Source organism: Cygnus olor, chromosome 11 (genome assembly GCF_009769625.2).
Source record: "Cygnus olor isolate bCygOlo1 chromosome 11, bCygOlo1.pri.v2, whole genome shotgun sequence".
NCBI classification, from domain to species: domain Eukaryota; kingdom Metazoa; phylum Chordata; class Aves; order Anseriformes; family Anatidae; genus Cygnus; species Cygnus olor.
Window position 1 is genome coordinate 6,045,397 of NC_049179.1, and position 20,067 is coordinate 6,065,463.

Sequence of the window (20,067 nt, forward strand, 5' to 3'; positions counted from 1 at the left end):
TGGCAAGGACAATGTATCCATGCACGTTCTGCCTATTCCACCTCCTGTGCCCTGTGCAACGGAGTTTGAAGAGAGGGAATTGGCTCTGTTTTGGGGAACAACTAGAACAAGAGCAGCTCAGGAGCCAAAACTGATGTAAACATACATTAGGAAATTGTTTTGATCTGGCCTATCAGGCTGCTGGCAATGCACTGTGCTTCCTTGGGAGACATGCAAATTTATGGGACACAACTTGACATGATTAAGGCAATGCATACAGAGGAGGTTATTGCCCTTCAGCAAAAGAATGATGTCAAGAAGCAATGATTCTTTACATTCTTGGCAGTGCAAGTAGGACTGTGAATTTAGGGTCCTCTTGCAGATTCATTATAAATAAGGTGTGGTTGGTGTTTTGTTTTTTTAATTATGTTTTTTCCAGCTTTTATGATTGTAGTAGTATTAGCTGTTTGTCTTTCAGCGGCACCATTCAACGGGTAGTCTTCAGAATCGAAATCTTTATCTGCTGATATCATGATAGCTTGTTGAGTCTCACAACAAAAAAGAAAAAGCTAAAATGATTCTCCAGGGAGGCATCAACTTCTCCTATTCACTCAGAGCATTGGGGGTCTTCATTTTGAAATTTAATTGTCAGAGACAGTGACTCTCCTTGTTGACAGACGTGCTTAAAAGTCATCCACATGCCTGAGTGCAGTCAGATTCATTTTGTGCCAGGGTTAATGAGGAATTACTGATCACTGCCTGGGAATTTGGGGGTAAAAACTGCTGAACTTAAAAGTGACAGACTCCATCTCCTACTACCATTCCCCTGAGCCAGCCTAGCAAATAGCTAACTGTAATATCTTAATTAACCATGTGTTAGCATCAACCTTATTCTCCCTTGCAAGCTGTACATATTGCTAATTACATTATGTAGGCACATGAGCACAGACGTTAGTGCTGCGGTGGGGCAGTTAGGAGTCCCACTGTACTGCAGAGCAAAGCAAGTCTCTGGTGACACTGGGCTGATGTTGAAATGGCACCCTTAAATTTAATGCAAAAATAACAAGAAGGGAAAACAGCAATGGACCATTTGTATGATGGAGAAAATTGCCCTTCCAACTTCTCAGACCAAACATAGGCAATAGACTAAGGAACCTGTCTTTGTGTTTTCTTTTTGCCTGAAGAAACTAGTAGGAAGAGCACAAAGTGTGTGTCTCTGGAAGCTGTCATTTTTCTTATGCCTGCTATGGACAACTATACAGAGCCTCCGACACATTTCTGCTGCTTTGAGTGCTCGTAAGCCTGAGTATCGAAATAGCCTTGCTGTGCTGGGTGCACGGAGAGAGGAAAGACGCAGCGTAGTTAGAGTGTTGTGTTCTGGCTGCAGCTGGCGTATGATTCATCAGGGACTTGTACCATCTGGTATAGATGAGAGTCTATCACATTACAGTGTCTTTATCAGAAATAGGGACCTGGAAGAATATCACAAAGCTATGATCAGTTTGACAGTGCAAATTTCACTTTTGCACTACAAACCTCACATGGAGAGGCTGGCAACTTCCAAAATCACATTCTCCAGATTGTCCAATGCACAGTCAACAAATACTTGATTTTCTGGGTCCCTCAAGTTGGATAAAACTTGGGGGAAAATTATTATTATTATTATTATTTTAAGATTTAACAAAATACAGTCCTAAAGTCCTTTGTTTTTTCCACTCATCTCTGTCAGTACACAATTTCTTTGAAATGTCCTCCACTGGTACCTGCCATGTTTTCTTGAAATTCACTTTTAGTTCCCTGTTGCTTTATGTATTAAATGTGATTTTTTTGAGGTAATTCTCATCTAAGCTTTCTCTTTCAGCCCATGGCCCCTCCTCTCTAAGCTTTTTTTCAGTCAGAATACTTAGATTTTATCCTAGCCATTAATTTTAACGTTCAGATAGTTTTTGAAGATTAGCTAAATTATATCATTTTTGCAATTAGTGTCAAATTAATCCATAATGGAAGGTAGATAATGGCAGAGATCTTAGATTTTGACAGATATCCTCACTGGGTTTAATGTTTTGTATAATGTTTTGTATAATAATAACTCCTCAAATGAGTAAAAAGCTCACCTTGCTGACTCCCCCCACCCCCACCTCAGGCTTCTGGCCACGTAGAAATACTATATTTGATTATGGGAAAAATAAAGTCTCTTTTTACATTTCTGATTTCTGACAGTGTGTTGTTAACCTTAACTATATTACACACACTTTTTTTTTTTCCCATTTCAGGCATTAGCTCTGGCACTTGCTAGCTGATTGTTGATAAACCTCTGTGGGTCATAACATACAAAATCTACCACACACAAATATATATATTTATATATTAAAACTTTGATTTCAGAGAGAGAGGTGAAAAAGTAGCCAAATGTTTTGGTTAACCAATGTAAATCAGGGAATGGTAATTTCCAGCAGGCAGGCTGGAGTGATTGGGCTTGGGTAACAAGAGGAGTCACCTTAGGATCACTTCTGGATCAACAAGAACTGACCTGGACATACCTCAGTAACTTCAGACTTCATCATTTAGACTGGTTAAAAATAAAAGGAGACAAACACAGTGTTACTTATATTGTGCTCATTTCTGTTTCCTTACAGACATACCTGTGTAAAAAATACTTTGAAGGTACCTGGCTCTGGATAGACCTCCAGCTCCAACCTGTGTTTGAACTCAGCTTGACTCTCTTGGATGCTTGGTCTTGCTTATTCTTGTCTGCACTGGGTCTTAAAACATTTTCATTTTCTAAAGCAACTTTTTGTTTGTTTTTTAAATAAGGAAGGACATGGCTAGGCTATAATCGGTCATTTGTTTGTTTTTCAGACAAGGATGGACATGGCTATAATTGTTCATTTATTCTGGCATCATATGGCATCTCTTAAAATTAAGTGATTGGTATAATCCAAAGCTTCTGCGTGTGCCTGATCTGGCCTCCCTGAATTCAGTGACAGTTTTACTTTAGGTAGTAATGTGTGAAGTATTCCTGTGATGCAGGGGTACAGGAACAACTTCTAAAAGTGATCTCTGACATTTGAGAAGACAGGTAAGCAATTCTATTGTGTTTTTGCTGGGATAAAATTATTTAGTCATTGTTTACTGATTCTGGATGAGCTTTCTTTATATACTCTCTGAATGTACCAAAGTGATGAAAGGAAATTTTCAAACTCATGACATAACAAATGCTTTGGGCTTGGTCACATCCTACTAGTTTAGGAAAATTATCACAGAATACTATTAGAGCTGGTGACAAAACAAACAAACAAACAAGCCCCAGACTCCTAAAAATCATTGCTGTCATCACAAGTAAACACAGACACTTTGAGAATCTAGGATTAAACACAGAATATATGCGTGGGTAAAAGTAATGAACAGAAGGCCTTAAAGCAGGGGTAGTGAAACCATCAGCAAGCAAACAGGATTTACCTATCCGCATGTACAAGGGCCCCAATTTATGATGCATCTCAGCTGTTGCTCCACTGGCTGTTGAAGTTAGCAGGCCTAGCTGCATCTTTCTGGCAGAGAATGATGCCATGCTCTGATGCAGACAGCAAAAAAAAAAGTTGCCTGCTTGCTTTCTCCTGCAATTTACAGTCTGGCTTACCAGCACAAATTGAAAGCTGTAGCAATTTAAACTAAATGATTACTTTATTAGGTTAATGAGTAAAAGCTCTTTTTTGCTGTCTCTACCTTGGAAGGTGTAACAGAACAAGTGGGCTTGATGACCACTCCTGAATTGGAGATAATGAATCAAAACCTTTGGGATGCTTTTGAAATTAAGATTGAAATATAGAAGATCTGCGTGTAACTTCTGGTTCTATTCTCTTCGTGACCTTGGCCAAGGAAGATCACAATAGAAGGTGTGGATCCCTATTACCCCTATTCATTTAGTAAACTGTGTAGACTCTTAAGTTCTTCTGAGCAAGAAGGATGTTAAGCTGCTAGTTTTGTACAGAGAGACCTTGGCTTTATCTGGAGCTTCTTAATGTTACTTTAATCAAAATCAGCAATACTAAATGATTGATTCAGAGCTCATTTGAATTTATTGCTAATACGTGATCAGCTATACTCCACACATGAACCTCAGAAATAAGAAGTACTTCCAAGTCACTGAAACTCCTAAGAATATGCTCGATAATATTTAAGCCTTATACTTATTTAATGTTGAGCTGAATGTATGAGCTCTGCAACGATCTCTGAGAATGGGGGCGGGGTCCTCCCTCAAATACTGTCTTGTAAAGTTTGTACCTCAGTGCTTCCAGAAACTTAACTGTCATTTGTGGGTAACAGTCTTGTTCTCTGACTGACATACCGTGGATCTCAAGTTTGATAGAAATAGGGAAGATAAGGAATGGAAATACAAGCACAGCATTTTGCAGCTTAGTGGTCACATGAAATTAAATCGGTTCTATTTGTTGGCTAGAACACTGGAAAAGAGATTTTCCTGATTACAAAACTGAAAATCACTTGCATTTCTGTTATTCCCTCTAGGTAAGCAAAAGTCAGTACAGCTTTGGCTAGAGGTGAAGTTTGTTAGATACATGTTCAAATAAAAAGTGAAATGCACTTCAGGCATGACAATGTTGGGGCATCATAGGCACCATAAGAAAATTAAAGGCAATAAGAGATGTTTCTCTTGTGTTCCACAGTCTTTAATTTATGCCCCAAGCGTGCAAGATAACTGATAAAACAAGAAAGAATCTTCTATAATGGTGCCCTCAATTTCCAGCACATTTACAAATTGTTGAACTAGCTATTACTAAAAATGACTCATCAAGATTAAAAAAGATAATTTAGTCAGAGCTGTTGTCAAGTCACTATTTAATGTTACTTTTTGTATTTGCTGTGATAAGCATTAAAATTTGCACATTCCCTGATAAATCATTGCTCAGCAATGTCTAGAGGGTCCAGTAAATGGTTTGAAATTGCCACAGTGTAATAAATGGTTATTTGATAATGAATGAAATTGTTTGAAAATACTGTTAAAATGTCAAGTTTTAACATACAGAACATTACTCAAAAGGAGTGCAAACACGGAAACCATAGTGACACTATAAATATACTGCAACAAATGCATTTATTTGCACAGGGCAAATAGTAGGTGCTGTATGCAAGCCAGTATAAATTGATATATGAAGTTAATTTCAATCTGTAAAAGTAATTGCATTGGTTTAACTTATTTAACTCTCCTTACAATACTATTTATAGCAGAGTAAAAAAGTAAAGAAATAAATGATGATAAATAGATAAAATACATAGGAAATGGGAATTGTTTTCCAGTTTAATTATGCTGTCACATAAAATTATCACAGAAATACACTATGCCGACAGGAAGAATACATTAAAACTCCATTATGCAGTACTAGAGTTGGCTAGCTTTTGTTGCTATTTATTCCTTAAATAGCTTTTCATCTTTTCAATTATCATGAAAAGTTAGACTGTGTAAAAAAAACATAGTGGTGTGAAAAGGACGATATGGGCTGTGCCAATTGATGGTTAGCCTGTAACACGAAGCTGGGAACCAAGAATGTGGTACCTTTCTCTTCAAGAAGAAATCTGACTGCATCATAAAATTAGAAGGAAAAAAAATGCCCACTAAGAATAAGTAATGTTCATTATTAATTTTTCTTCTCAGACACAACTCTATCTTCAGAGTTTTTGCATGTCTGTAGTTTATATATAACATGCTCACGTGTTGTGGCAATGGGACAGTATTACAATTACACAAAGAACAGGACCAACAAGCAGGCAAAACATACTAAAAGAGCACATGTTTTTTTCCAAGACAAATTTTTTTTTGTAGTTTTGTTTCAAACTGAAGGTCATCTAATTACTTATTTTCATGATAAACAGCACATTAATGTGTGTTGTATTTTTTATACTTCTTTCCATGTCCTGGGCTGAACGCAGAATGACAACATCATTAGAAGCAAAAAAGTGCATATATTTCTCTGAAGTGGACTTCATTTTTATTTTTATTTTTTTTCTCAAGACAATTAAACATTATTTTGCTTTAAAATAGGTATTTCCTCAGATCATAGGTAAAGAACACTATAATGTTACTGTTAGTGCTCATAATATGGCTGCATTATTTTGGCCTCTCAGCTATCTCTCAGATCTTGTTATCTTTTTTAATTTGCAACTTCCAAAGCTGTGTGGTTAAGCAGGAGTCGGTGCTTTAATTAATTTAAAAAACTTTAAATATTACTCTTGAGGGTTCCAATAAAATCTGGAAAATATGATTCTTCAGAGACTCCAAATTCAAAGGCATGTAGACTTCATTAATTTTTAAATTATTATTTTTAAACCTACTTTATAAATCTTTAGTATCTGATTGATGAGATTTGATCAATGAGGATAAGCAGTAGTCTGAGTTGAAGGGAAGTACCTGCAAAGAGAGTCCTATTGGCAAACTGAAACCCCAAAAGATAAGGCAGCTTCTTAAGATGAGAATTAGGTTAAAGATATTCCTAGTAATTGTCATACTTGTACTAAACAGATGAATGGACTTACTCCAAAACTTTATTCCAGATCTCTAATATTATGTGTATGCTGTAGGAATATTTTTTGTAAGCTTTCTATTGCTAGAAGAAGGGCTATAACTAAACTAAGTTATTATTAGGCTTTGTAAGGGATCATTTATTATACTCCAAAATGGCCTGTTATTTACAGTTCTTATTTAAAAAAATGAACATGGAAAGCATTCAAGTTTCAGATAAGTTTTAATACTGTTAACGTGTCTTCTAACAGTAAAAGCAGGTATTCTGGCTCACAAGCATGATTTATAACCTTTATACTGCATGTGAATTTCAAAAAGAAAAATTGAAAGCATCATCTGAATGTCTATGCAGATCAGAGACAAGCACCTTAATTCTTCTTATTATTTTCTGATCTTAAGCCACAGTACCTTATGTGACACATCTACAGGTTTTTTGTTTGTTTGTTTGTTTTGTTTTAGGGGGCTACTAATTTTAGCAGTCCTAAGCTTAGATGTGCCACTAAGACACATAAAGCCTGAATTTTAGATCTATAGAGTATCTAACTTACACTGAACAATAGTGCTCATCTTCACTAGCCCCAGAAATACATCTCAAAGTACTTTCAGAACTGGAGATGCAAAACACAACAGTCATAACTATCTAAAGGTACTGAGAATCAGCTGCTATACTTGTTGGAGTTCAGACACTTATTAAGAAGAAATAAAAAGATACGTAAAATACAGATACTACTAATGAACATTTATTTTAGTTCTTGCCCTTTATAAATTTTGTCACTATAATTTTTGCTTAGAGAGTTGGGCTCTAACAAATTCAAAATGAACCTTTAACAGAATCAAATCTCATCTATTTTCAGCCAGAACCATGAACTTGTCTTCAATGGCTCAAAGTGGAATTTCTCTTTGACATTTGCATTGCTCATACTGTAAACATTTCACACAACAGTAAAGATAGTGTCAAAAAAAGTGATTTTGTGTCACAAAAGGACAATCCAGAATTGAGCGATGTCTTCACCAAAGTCATTTAAAACCTTTGAAATTTTATTCTCCCATGAAAGAGGGAAGAAATTCTGAATCTTTGCATCAATGTTTTCCAGCTTAATACTGGATCCACACCTCTCTGTTCCTTTCTGTAGTGAAGTGCTAATTACTAATAATTACTAATTATTACTATTATTACTAATTACTAATAATTAATAATATCACAGTACCAAACAAGTAACAACGTTTGTTACAAACCCACATGCACACCAGGCAGAGAGATAACTAATTACATCCATGCGATTGTATTATTACTATCAGTATTTTAACTTCATGCAGGACAAGTTTTATCTTCAAAACTGTGCAGAAATACTCTGCAGTAAAATCCTAAAGTTGGAGTCTTCTTTATAGGCTCATTCATACTTCTTTCCTACTTAATTATGGCTTCTTGGGCTCCAGTCTGTTCTTTGTGAAGTCAATATAAATACAACAGGAACAGAATTCAGGCCATTTGGTCACAGGTGACACTCTAAAATTCACTAACTTCTAAGAATAAACAGAGTTGAGGTTTCACTTGAAATTCCAGCAGTGGCAATTTTGTGCCTCTTCAGTTGAGCAAGTGTCTTGGCATAACAGAAATAATGCTTCTCTTCGTAAACATTTTCTAACATCTGTATTTTTCACCCTTGCACGGCATGCTTCTTTTCATCATACTTTATACATTCACACCTCCAGCAAGAGCATGGAGACCCTCTTATCTCTGAGCATCCTCTTCATATACTATGAGGAGGACATACACTAGAAGCTGTACTCAGAACTCCAGGGATGTCAGTTCTGGACTTGAAGTCTTTACTAAACCTAGGAGAAAGAAAAAAAGGTGAGTCAGAACATCTATAAGTTACTGTGTTGCAGAACTTACATATATATGAGTGTGTGTATATATATCTACAAATATATTATGTATATGCATTTTGCTATGAAGTCTGTACAGGTTACGTCAACTGTACTATAGCTGAGCATCGCCTGTGAAGTCTGTGGCTTCCCTTTGCCACTGGCTGGCAAGGCAGATCGTGCCTATAATACTGTCCTCTGTGTTGTCAGCTGTGCATTGATTAAGATACAAATGAGCCATATGGTAGTGAACTAAGCTGTTAAATGTTTTTTTGGGGGGAAATTCAGCTGCAAAGAATTTTTACAAATGCCAGCTCAGATTTTCCTTTAAACTGCATTAGCCATAAATATGGATTATTCCTATAGGTCCTGTATATGGAGAATTCAATCTGCTTTAAAGGTTCAGCAGCAAAATACAAACATAATTATTTCCCAGCCAGATGAATGAGTCACTTTAGTAGAGACATCTTGATCACATGACTTAGTCGAAGTGCAAAAAAATTAAATATTTCCATCCCCATGCAACTTCTACCATTATATAAATATATACATAGACATACATTTACATAATGTACACATACAAAAGCTTGCAAATTTTGACTGCTTCGCTAGATTTGTATGAATACAAAAGCAACAAACAGGTTCCTAAATGAAAGGATAATCCAGTGCAAATTTACTGTTTCCTGCTATTTGTCAATACCTGCTATCTGAAAATATTAATTTATGAATTTTATTGAGCAGGTGAACTCAGTGCTTAATAGGAACTAGCAATTGGCACTAGCAATTAGTGTATGTAAATCAACTAAGACAGGAGTATCTCAATTGCTGTTCTGCATAGAGGAACAGTTAATTTGTAGGAATATATGTTTCCAGCCCATCTGATTTGAAAGAGTCACGTTTTCCACTGCTGAAAATCTCAATACCTATAACATTTGTTGTTCATTTTATGATTATTCTTAATGCCCCTGCAAACACATGTAATAAAATGCTAACAAACCATCAGCCATTACTTAATTATGTTTGTCTAGACAGACAAAGTTGGGGAAGGGGGAGCCCGTGGTAAAAAATACTGTTTCCCATTTGGCAAACAAAGATGAAATTTACAGTTTAATTATTCCTTGTAGTGCTGTAGACAGATCTTCCTGCTAATCATACTCAGGTCCAGAGCTGATTAAAAAAAAAAGAAAATAGTTGTGGATTTTTTTATTATTATTATTATTTTGGAGTGAGGTTTACAGTTGTCTCGACTTCCAGTTAAATCAACTTCCCCTCCAATCAACTTCCCCTCCAGTAGGGGAGTTACTAATGGGATTTGTATGTTTGTGAGGCTTCATTGGAAACTACACAGGGAGCTCTTCTGACAGTGATGAAACACCACCTATAAGGCAAGACAAATATCTCAGAAAATAATGTTATAGTTGCTTTCAGAAACTGCCTATGGAAAATAACAGAATAATTCATCTTAATTAATAAAAATACCTCTATGTTTCAGCAACCAAGTGCAAGAAAAACACAGGTCAGTTCCAGAAACCTTTATTCATGAGAGTATTCCACTACATTCCAAAAACTCACCTGCTTGTACACTGATGCTCATGTGATTAAAGACCATACTTTATCTCTAGATGTGTTTTTCAATACTACGTGAGATCTTCTTAGTTTTAAAGTCTTAAATAGTTTTTTCTCAAAGCCGAATGTGCCAATCACCACTGGACCCTGTAATATAAGGGCACTAGACATAAAAAGTAAAAGTATAGATTGCATTTTGAAACACGCTGTACTTGTAGTCTCTTGTATTGCAAAGATAGTGAGAAGAATCATCAGTTACTGTACTGTATTCTTCAGCAGTAACTGGGCAAGAGTATTCACTGCAGTGAATATTTGATATTAAAACCAGTCCCATTACACTTGTACAGTAAAATACCTCCTTCTAATGCTAAAGCCTACCATCTTCATAGTCCTAAGATAACTTTGTACGTCAATTAACTACGCTTGAAATGGAGAGGTGGTAAAAAAAAAAAAAAAGAAAAAAAAGGTTAGCATATCTGTCCTGGTTCTATCCAGGTCTAATTTGCTTAACTTCTATGTTAATTAGTTAATAAATTGCTTTCTGCTAAGTATTTAGAAATATATGCTACAAAGAGTTAAAATGTTCTGTTACAAACCTGTGATCAAGCTTGCCTTTGTTGTGTGAACATAAAAAAAATTGACATTTTAAAGGGTGTCTGAATTCTGGATATGTATTAATGAACTTTTTTCCTGTTTTTTCCTTGATATTTTAATGTTTTTTCTTGAAATCGGAATAAGTTGTAGAGGGCAGGTTTTTAAGTGCCAGTAAGAAAAATAAGAAAAAAATACTTTCACTTATAAGGGTTAAAAATCTGTTCAGTGAAGATATGGTGCAAGTACATAAAGCATAATCCAAAAAGAACATACAAAGATATTGCTAAGATCTCATTTATCAGCCTCAGTAAAATGCTGAATTAAACATTTTTGCATAGACTTGAACTGTACTCTCAGATCATTTATGTAAACTTAGAAATTTACTACTTGATTACTTGCCTTGCATTTTCTGGACATCAACATACTTCTTGGGCAGCCTATTACGAAAAACACTGAACTATTACTTGTGTTAGTAGCTCTTGAAAACATTTTTGTGTTGGAATGGAGTCTACTTTAAGAAAAATAGCTGGAAAAGTTTTGCTTTCTTCTTTAAAATAATCTTAAAGACACAATGCAAATAATTATTTCAGTGATTTTCTTTAGATCATTAGGTAGCAAAGAAGAATCTATACCAGCACAGAAGTAATAATCAATACTGAACAATCAATCACACCAATGTAATTACAGAAAAGGATATAACTTGTTTTTTCTGATGCTATCATGCTAGCAAAAATCTTGACATACTTGAAGGTACATCACTTTAAAAGGTACTTTTGAAGTCTTAAAAAGGCTTCTTTACAGGAATAAGCTTTATCAGTGTAAAAAAATTCATATAGAACCATAGCCACATGAAGGGATTTTTTTTAATTCTTTCCATTAATTCATTTTAAAGTAGCAATTTTTTTTTAAGATAGAGACATGCCTTAAATAAGAACTTTTTACACATTAAAATTGTTATAATTATTTTTCATAAAAAACAGAAAAAATAGGTACGCAATTTTTTTAAAAATCTGAAAAGTGAGTTTTGACAGTGACTACTAATAATACTGGATGATAACATACGGGTAATTATGAAAGGGTAAAAAAAAATAAGGAAATATTGACATAATGAATGCCTTGCATGGATTTAAAGCTTTTAAGACTGAATACAATGTACACCAGTGTAAAACACAGAAGCAGTATCATAGTCTTAAAAGCATTGCTAGGAGACAACTAACTTTCAGCAAGACAAAAAAAAAGTCATTACTGATCTTATGTTCCCTTCAGACGAAAGCCTTTCCACACACTGATCAAATATTAAACAGAGGAACAGTCAGAACTGGCTGGTAGTAAACCTTATGCTTGAATAGAAAATTCAGAGACCTATAACTTAATACTTTTTAAGCCTGACCAGAGGGGAAAGAGGAGGAAAAAGCCAAATGTCCCTGACAAACTGTTCAAAAATAGTTTAAAATATTTCTCATTCTCAAACAGAAGGAACTTAATGTATTACATGAGGAAAATACAAACCTTTAAGATGTTAATTTTGAAGCCGAATCTTTGTTCGCTGCATTGAGAAGGTGTGCAGATATAGCCGACCTTATTTAAGTCATAAGAATGATAATTAGGGTCGCTCTTCTGGAAAGCCCTTAATCACATGCTTACAGAAGTCAATAGCTTCAAATACCTGCCTAAGTGTTTTCCTGAAATGGGCCTTACTAGGTGAAAGTTAACATATGATGATCATACGGATAGCATCCGAAAAATTTGATGCTATTTGTAGTTCAGACAGACACAAACTCTCAGTTTTTGCTCAATTTTCACACATATAGGAGTCCATTTAACTATGGGTTTCCTGGTAACAGGTGGGATTTTTTTTTCACATCATGATATTTGCATAAGAAAGCTAAAGAAGCATCATTCATTACACATGAAGTCTTAGAAAACCTGTTTTAAAAGTGCTATACAAGCCCAGAGTTTTAGAGCATCTTTGAATGGAAAGTAGTTATTAGAAAATAAAATTAAAAATTGTCTTGTAGTGAACAGACTAGTTAATACCATCTAACTTAAAAAACAACCAACCACCACCACCAAAAACTTCCTCAACATTTAAAAGTCCCATAAAAAATTATCCTGGCGGGTTTCAAAGTTAAAGTCTGTTATGTTTATATTGATGATAGGATCATTTTCATTTAGGACCAGGATCAGCATTTAACAAAAATAATAGCTATAGAATGCTATAGAAAATATAAACGTATAAAATGCTATACAATATACATTAAATAATCTGCAACGTATTTTGTCAAAAACAAATTGGCTGTAGTCCAGGTAAGTTGTATTTGTTTGCACATTATCCATGCCCTGAAATATGAAGCAAATTCAGTCTTGGTTTTACAAATCGGTATCGTCCATATACTGTAGTTGTCTACCTTTGAAAAGCCTCTTAATAATGGGGGGCAGAGAGTGGGAACATCAGATAGATAAGCACTTTATCAGTTCTGGGTTTATTAGTGGTTTTTTAGTACAAACTGTATCTGCTCTGGATAGCTAGTATAAATACAGTCTATTGAGCAGGCTTGCACGTTTAAAGGCTAAGCTATATGCTTTGGGTAGAGTTCAGCTGAGGATGGAGTTTGCAATCATTCTTTGTGCTATTTTCTATTGTTGATGAAATAAGCATATATATATATGGTAATAATCAGAATTCTTTAATTATTTCACATTAGTATGTATCCTAAAGACTTACAAAGAAGTTACTGTGCTAAAGACTACAAGAACTTAAAAGAGCAAAACAACACCAGCAAAGCTTAACATTTAAAGCATCGTATTCATTCAACTTCTTGTAAACAATTTCTGTTGGCAATCCTGGATGTTACCTGTTGTTTTTCCAGTCTTGCACTTTATCCAGAAAAAATCTCCATGAATTCAATGGATATTTGACAATTAAAACACAAAATAAAACTTTAGGATTAAGTCATCACTCTGTATAAATCCTAGCAAACTAAACCAGTCTCGTTAGTCTGTTCCAAGGAGATCTGGATTAATGGCTGTTGCTATACTATACGGCAGCTTGGTGCTCTAGTTTAACCCTGCATTTACAGACATTTTTGCTAACCTAAAAGTGAACACTAATTACATACTAAGTCTAAAAGCAAGTTTTACTTATGGAATACCATAAATTGCTTTATCAAATTCTAATCTCATTGCATTGATGGTACATGAAATGCAAACAGGCATGTAATTACATGCCTGTAGACTGTATTTCTATGTTTTCTTAGTCTGTGGAATGGTAATAATGGATACTAGTAAGAGTAGAGGCTGGCATAATGGGACCTTCTGCTTTTTATAACAGCTAATTGTATGTCATTAAAAAAACTTGAGTGGTGCAGCTGAACTCTCACAAGAGAGACTTAGTGGATTTTAGTAACTAATGTCAATCTATAGTAATAGAAGGCATGACCCCAGTACTTGCAAATAGATGCAAATTATTTAACAGTAATCTCAAGGAGAAATTTAAATAATCAGAAAAACATGGTAATGTTCTTCTAAGTCTATAGTAAGGTTTTTAAGTAATGTTTTCATTTATGTAAGTCTAGAATGTCTGTATTGGTGTTGTCTTGTCTTGTCTCAGTCCTTAACTCTTAAGACAGAGTTTACACAATCACTCTACACATAAAAGAGATGACATTTGTGTTTTCCAGTACTTGCAGGAATTTGAAATTCTGAGGTCTCATTACCTTTGTATTTGACTCATGTGTTCCTGTGAACAGGGCAGGTGAGAAGAATACAGCTCATTGGTGGTGTTATAAGCTGGAATTTTGAATTTTGAGCTTGCCAAGGCCCTACATTAAAGACTGGATGTAATTGGTTACTTCAGGTAGTGATAAATTTAGAATCAAGGCAGGGGAAAAAGATCATCTTAACTTAGATTAACTTGAAAGAGAAAAAATACCCCATCACTGTCGATGGAACGCATATTCTATCAAAACTGCAGTCACACTCTGTTCTATTGAGATTAACTTTACCTGCTGAACATTGTTAAATTTATTCCAGTGGCCTATGACCACCATATATCAGCATCCGACCCCTATCTATATAAAACAATAAGCATAAGCTTAAGGCTGTCTTAAAGGCTGTCTAAGAGATGTATATTTACTGACATATAACCTGACTAAAGCCAAACATCATTACCCCCGTGACTGATTGGAGGGCAGCCGCAACTTAACAGTTTTATTTCCATTCTACAGCTGATCTCCTTGACCATGCTAGCTGAGCTGACATGGCATTTCAAGACTTCTTACCAGCTCAATGGTTCTATTATTTAAAACAAAACAAAACCAAAAACCACAAAACAACAGGAGTGGGGGGAGAAGAAGAAAAGCCACCTCTTCATTTAGCCTATCCATCTTGATCACTACTCATGGGCTATCAATAATTTCAACTTGGTTAAGCAGCTGGCTGAAGGTTCAATAAATCCTGACTGGTTGTTTGCATGATCATAACTGAATACAGTAATTTTAATTGGAAGGAGATTTTTTTTTTTGGCTACTCCATGGGAGTACTTATAGAGTCAAAATCAGGCTAGAAAAGAAGTTACCTTAGTGGAGAAGATGATTCAGGTAATTCCTTACAGGTTTTCAAGACAAATCTGGATAAAGCCCAGAGTAACCTGGTCTGATCTCACAAGTGATCCTATTTTGATCAAAGGACTATACTACAGACCTCCAGAGGGTCATTCCTGCCTGAGTTATCCTATGATCATCTGACTCAATGATTGTTCAGACAGAAATCATAAGCCTGTTAAGTTTTCCTATTCCAATCCACATTATTTGCACCTGTTAGGCTGATGACATAATCTGGCTTCTTAGGCAACAAATTCCAGGACTAGAATTTATCCACTGGTAGGTTTCATTCCACTGAAGGACAGATTCAGATGGATTTGTAACATCTTTGTTTATCCAAAAAAATTAAAAGATGTTGAAAACATTTGAAAGTGGATTTAGGAGAAGCCCATTATATAAACAGGAGCAGATCTCATCCAGAATGTCACATAAATATCATGCTATCAAACAAGAAATGTAAATTATCATACGTACTCTATAATTGGAAAGTGTATTACACATTAGTGAAGTCACCCATTTATCTCATCATAATCAGTTCCAATAAAATCTCATTTAGGAAAGTTGAGAGTAGTTCAGGGTGGATGGTTATGAGGATATCAGTCATGTGAGTTTTGAAAGCTAGTTCTCATGTGCAGAAAACCAATTATTGCACACCACATATGAAAAGGTGAAAAATACAAACTAACACTGTGGCATTCAGAACTACGGAAAAAGTGAGGCAAACACACTGAATAACAATTGGAAATGTTTTTAGAAAGTTTATGCCCAAACGAGATTTGGAAGAAGTCATTACAAGTAAGACAGGGTGTTTAATGCTAGTAAGAGATGTTCAAAAGGGGAAAAATCCTCTGATAAATCATTTGAAGGTGCTGATGAAGTAGAACTTGGATCCAAACCTCTCATACTTGGTTTTATAAATTCAAACTTTCAGTAGAATAAATTCTGAAAGACCAAGCATAGTCTGTCACAAAAAGGAAGTCAAGTACAACCGTTTTCTATCACTGCTGCCCTTCTACTGTAGCATTTTAGATAAAATAGCCTCGAGACATGAACCATAAGGGGTTTTGATTGAACTTGTTGACAAAAAGACATGAAACAGCCTGTTTTTTCCATCCATACAGTACATCCTTCCACCTGAATTGCAGGAATATTTGCTATCCTGGTTTCAACAAAAATGGCACTGACTTAATCCAACAGTGAGATAATATGGATAGAATGTATATCATGACTATAGCTGAAGAAGCATTTCATCAGGAATACTTAGTATGGTACCATTAGCCTCTTCTGAAATTAGCATTAATGATTTTTCTTTTCTGTTCCTCTACTTACTTGTGCACAGCTGCTCACCTAATCTTTTGAATAAACTTAACTGATATATTATTTGTTATATATGTCACTCTTCAGACAGTTGTAATGTAAGCTATACTGATGTTCTCTCTTCCCTTCATGTTCCAAAATTTAAACTTTCTATATGGCTACTACCCATTCCATTCTGAATACATGCATAATGATGTCAATATTTACATGCAGATATGTTTAACTAAATTTTGAATCCAGCAGTATCACGGAGAATAACAACACAACCATCTGTTTGTATTTAGAAAGGGGTACAAGAAATAAGGAAACATAAACTTGATAAAAAAATCCAAATATCCACACACCTTCTTTACTTTTTTTTTTTTTTTTTTGTATTTGCTATAAACATCCCTCAAATGCTGCATTTCAATCTTATTTCTTATATTGTGGTATACTTCTTTCTTCACAAAATCCAATGAATTCTGAATAAAGGGGTTTCTTACAAAACTCAAGGGAAAAAATTAACCGTTTTGACTATTTTGTTCTTGAAGGTGTAGCTAGCCCTGATTTCTTCTGCTTTGCCTGGCTGCAGGTACAGCCATATAATACACACAATTTATCCAATTTTAATAACATATGAGTAGAACAGGGCACTCTGAGACCTTAAGATTCAGCTTGACAAAGGGTATGAAAAACCTCACTTAAATGTGTGAATATTGCTCACCATGAGAACTCGCTGGAGAACATTTATTTGCAATCTCATCAGTGTATGAATTTTAAATTGTTTCATTTAAGAAAAAAATAATTCTATAGTAGAAAAACTTGCTGTGAAGTTACATAGAAAGCTAAAACCTGTGTAATGTTGTCATTCCCTAGTTCAATAGCATCTACCTTAAACCAGCAGTGAAAATTTTGAAATATGCTGGTCTTTTGCCAGCTTTTTAAACGAGTGTATGTGATTTAGTTCATATTTTCACACCTCCTTATTAAATACCTCCCAGTTCCATCTTGCCTAATATTTGATCCAGCAAGTTTAATGACCATTCCTTCATTAAACATTACAAGATTTTTAAGACCTTGGCAGTGCTGCATTTCATTCAATAACCTAGTGCTGCTACAAAGTCAACACTGAGTGCCAAGTTAATCCCTCGTGTCCACTAATTATGTCCAGTGCTGCATCTTCTTGGGTGAGCCTGAATCATTGGGGAAGTGCAAGATTTCCAGGCCAATGGATTCAGCACTCCAGCTATACCTCATGCCTTGACACTAGATGTCAGCGAAGGGTAATTGTTGTCTCAATTTAGAGGCCAGCCCAGGTAGCTACTAGCAACCTCTGTTAATGTTTTATAGCAAAGGTGAAGTATAGCTTAATACAAGCATCTGACATATATTACAATAAAAAAGAATATAGTTGTCTAGTGTTTTTAAAGTCAGTCATAAAAGATGAATAATGATGCAGTTTAAAGCTAAAAGACAGCTGCCAAGCTGAATGGCCATGATGGATGTCTAAACACCCAGTGTGGAGAAAACCTGTTCCCTGGAGACCACCATCCAAAAAATTAATTACTGCGATTCAGCATCTTTAAATGTGCCACTTAATATACTGCCACCATAATTAAATTTCCAGCCCTGTGACCTTGAGACCATTTCCTGAGATAATAAATGAGATCAAGGTTTAATCGATGCAGATGCAAGTAGAAGCTGTCCGAGGAAGCACAAAACCATCACGATATAGTCAAGGTCAGGAAAGAAAAACCAAGTGAAGCTGCGAATCAACACTAATTGCTTTCTTATGATAAAAGATGTTTATTTTAATTTGCTTTATTTGCAAACAAGCGTGGTACCATCGTGGTACTCTCTGACAGCAGCTTTTAAAATTCTAGCCACAGATGAAGTCAGCAGAGGGCATATTTGTTTCCTTGTAGATAGCACTTTTTGTAGCTAATGAAGCCATATTCAGTAACACAATGAGATCTGATAGCCAAGCTCATCACGCATCAAACAATATAAAGAGAAGAAACAACCGTCTGTTTCAGGTACACTCCTTCCTTTCCAGCACACACATACAAACAAAACAAAATGTAGGAGAGATTTTGGTAGAGAGATGGAGATATGAAGGCTATTTTATGTCCTTTTGAAGTATGAGTAACACAAAGGATAGAGTCCAAGTTCTACTGTTGGACTTGACTAACTGCTAAATCAGACACTAAATGTGAACACAAAGCTACAAAGCAAGCAGGTTCACAGCTAAAGAAAGGAGAGTTTTTAGGAAGACCATATGCTGGCCAGTATTCCTCATGGCATCATTTAACCTCTCTTCCAAGAGGGTTTTTGAAGTTCTGGTCATTTAAAGAACCAGCCTGAAATAAAGATGGGATGTCTAGAGAAGTAGCATTTTTGTTTTGTAGCAGTGTTATGCTGCAGTGATTACATGGTTAAGCTACATAAAAGTCAGAGCATGAATTTTCTCTGTTTATAGTGCAGTGGCCATTATTCAACCCAGTAAAGACGCCAGTTTGCTATCACACTGTTCCAATGTTGTATTTTAAGCATTGCTTGTACTTAAAACCTCTGGCAATTCAGCAAGGTACACCCACATACATTACCCACCACTTCTCCAATACTAAGCAGTGATAAACTTGGAGCAGGTTGAATCGTATCACTGCTGCATTTAAATAGAGGATCCCTGAATAAAAAATAATTTGCATGTTTCTTTAAAGAAAAAAGCTGTATTTATAATATGAACCTTTTGATTGAACTGGTAATGTGACTGTTTTGATTGAACAGCTAATGTGCTCTGATAATTTTATTTTATTATTTTATATTATTTTATAGACAACAACTCCTGTCTGACAACCTAAGCTGTATATATTTAATGCACGGGACTTGCTTTAATTCTTCCTTTCTCTCTCCCCTCTCCCCCACCCCCCCTTTTTTTTTTTTGAAATGGAATACAGAAAGATAAGATGTGGGAGTCAGCAAGCCAAACAGGGAAAACTGTGAATTTAAGGACCACAATATGAATCTAACACAAAATACATGTTGGTAGGACTGTTTCTGCAGTTCTGTACCATGTCAAGGAAAGACCACAGTTCTTTCCAAGTCCAGTCATAAATCTGGCCTATACTAGAACATCTCAATTTTCATTTAAAAAAGAAACACATTTCTGCAGTGAAAGCCCTCCTATTGTGCAGTGCCAGCATTTTGAATTTTCAGTCACATCAGTACTCTAACCTGATAAAAGGAAACCACTTTAAGAGAAGGGATAAATTTCATTGTAAGATGCATCAGCTCTTACCTATATCACTGCTGATTCTCCCAATAAGTACTTCAGCTTTTGTGCTTATGCCAAAAATGACTCATTTCCCAAATAACACCTGAACAGCCAAGTTCCATACTGTCCAGTGACAACTACTACAAGGTAGTATATGTGGCCAACACTAAAACCTCTCATAACTTGAAAATGCTGGAAGACAAGTGAAATAAACGAAATTTAATATTTAACATTAATAACTAATACAAGGAAAAACTCCCGATAACTTCATTTCCATGAATTTTCATCAGCGTATCTCAAAATTTCAGTCTATCACACAATGACACCATTGATGGTCTTGCTTAGGTATAACAGTA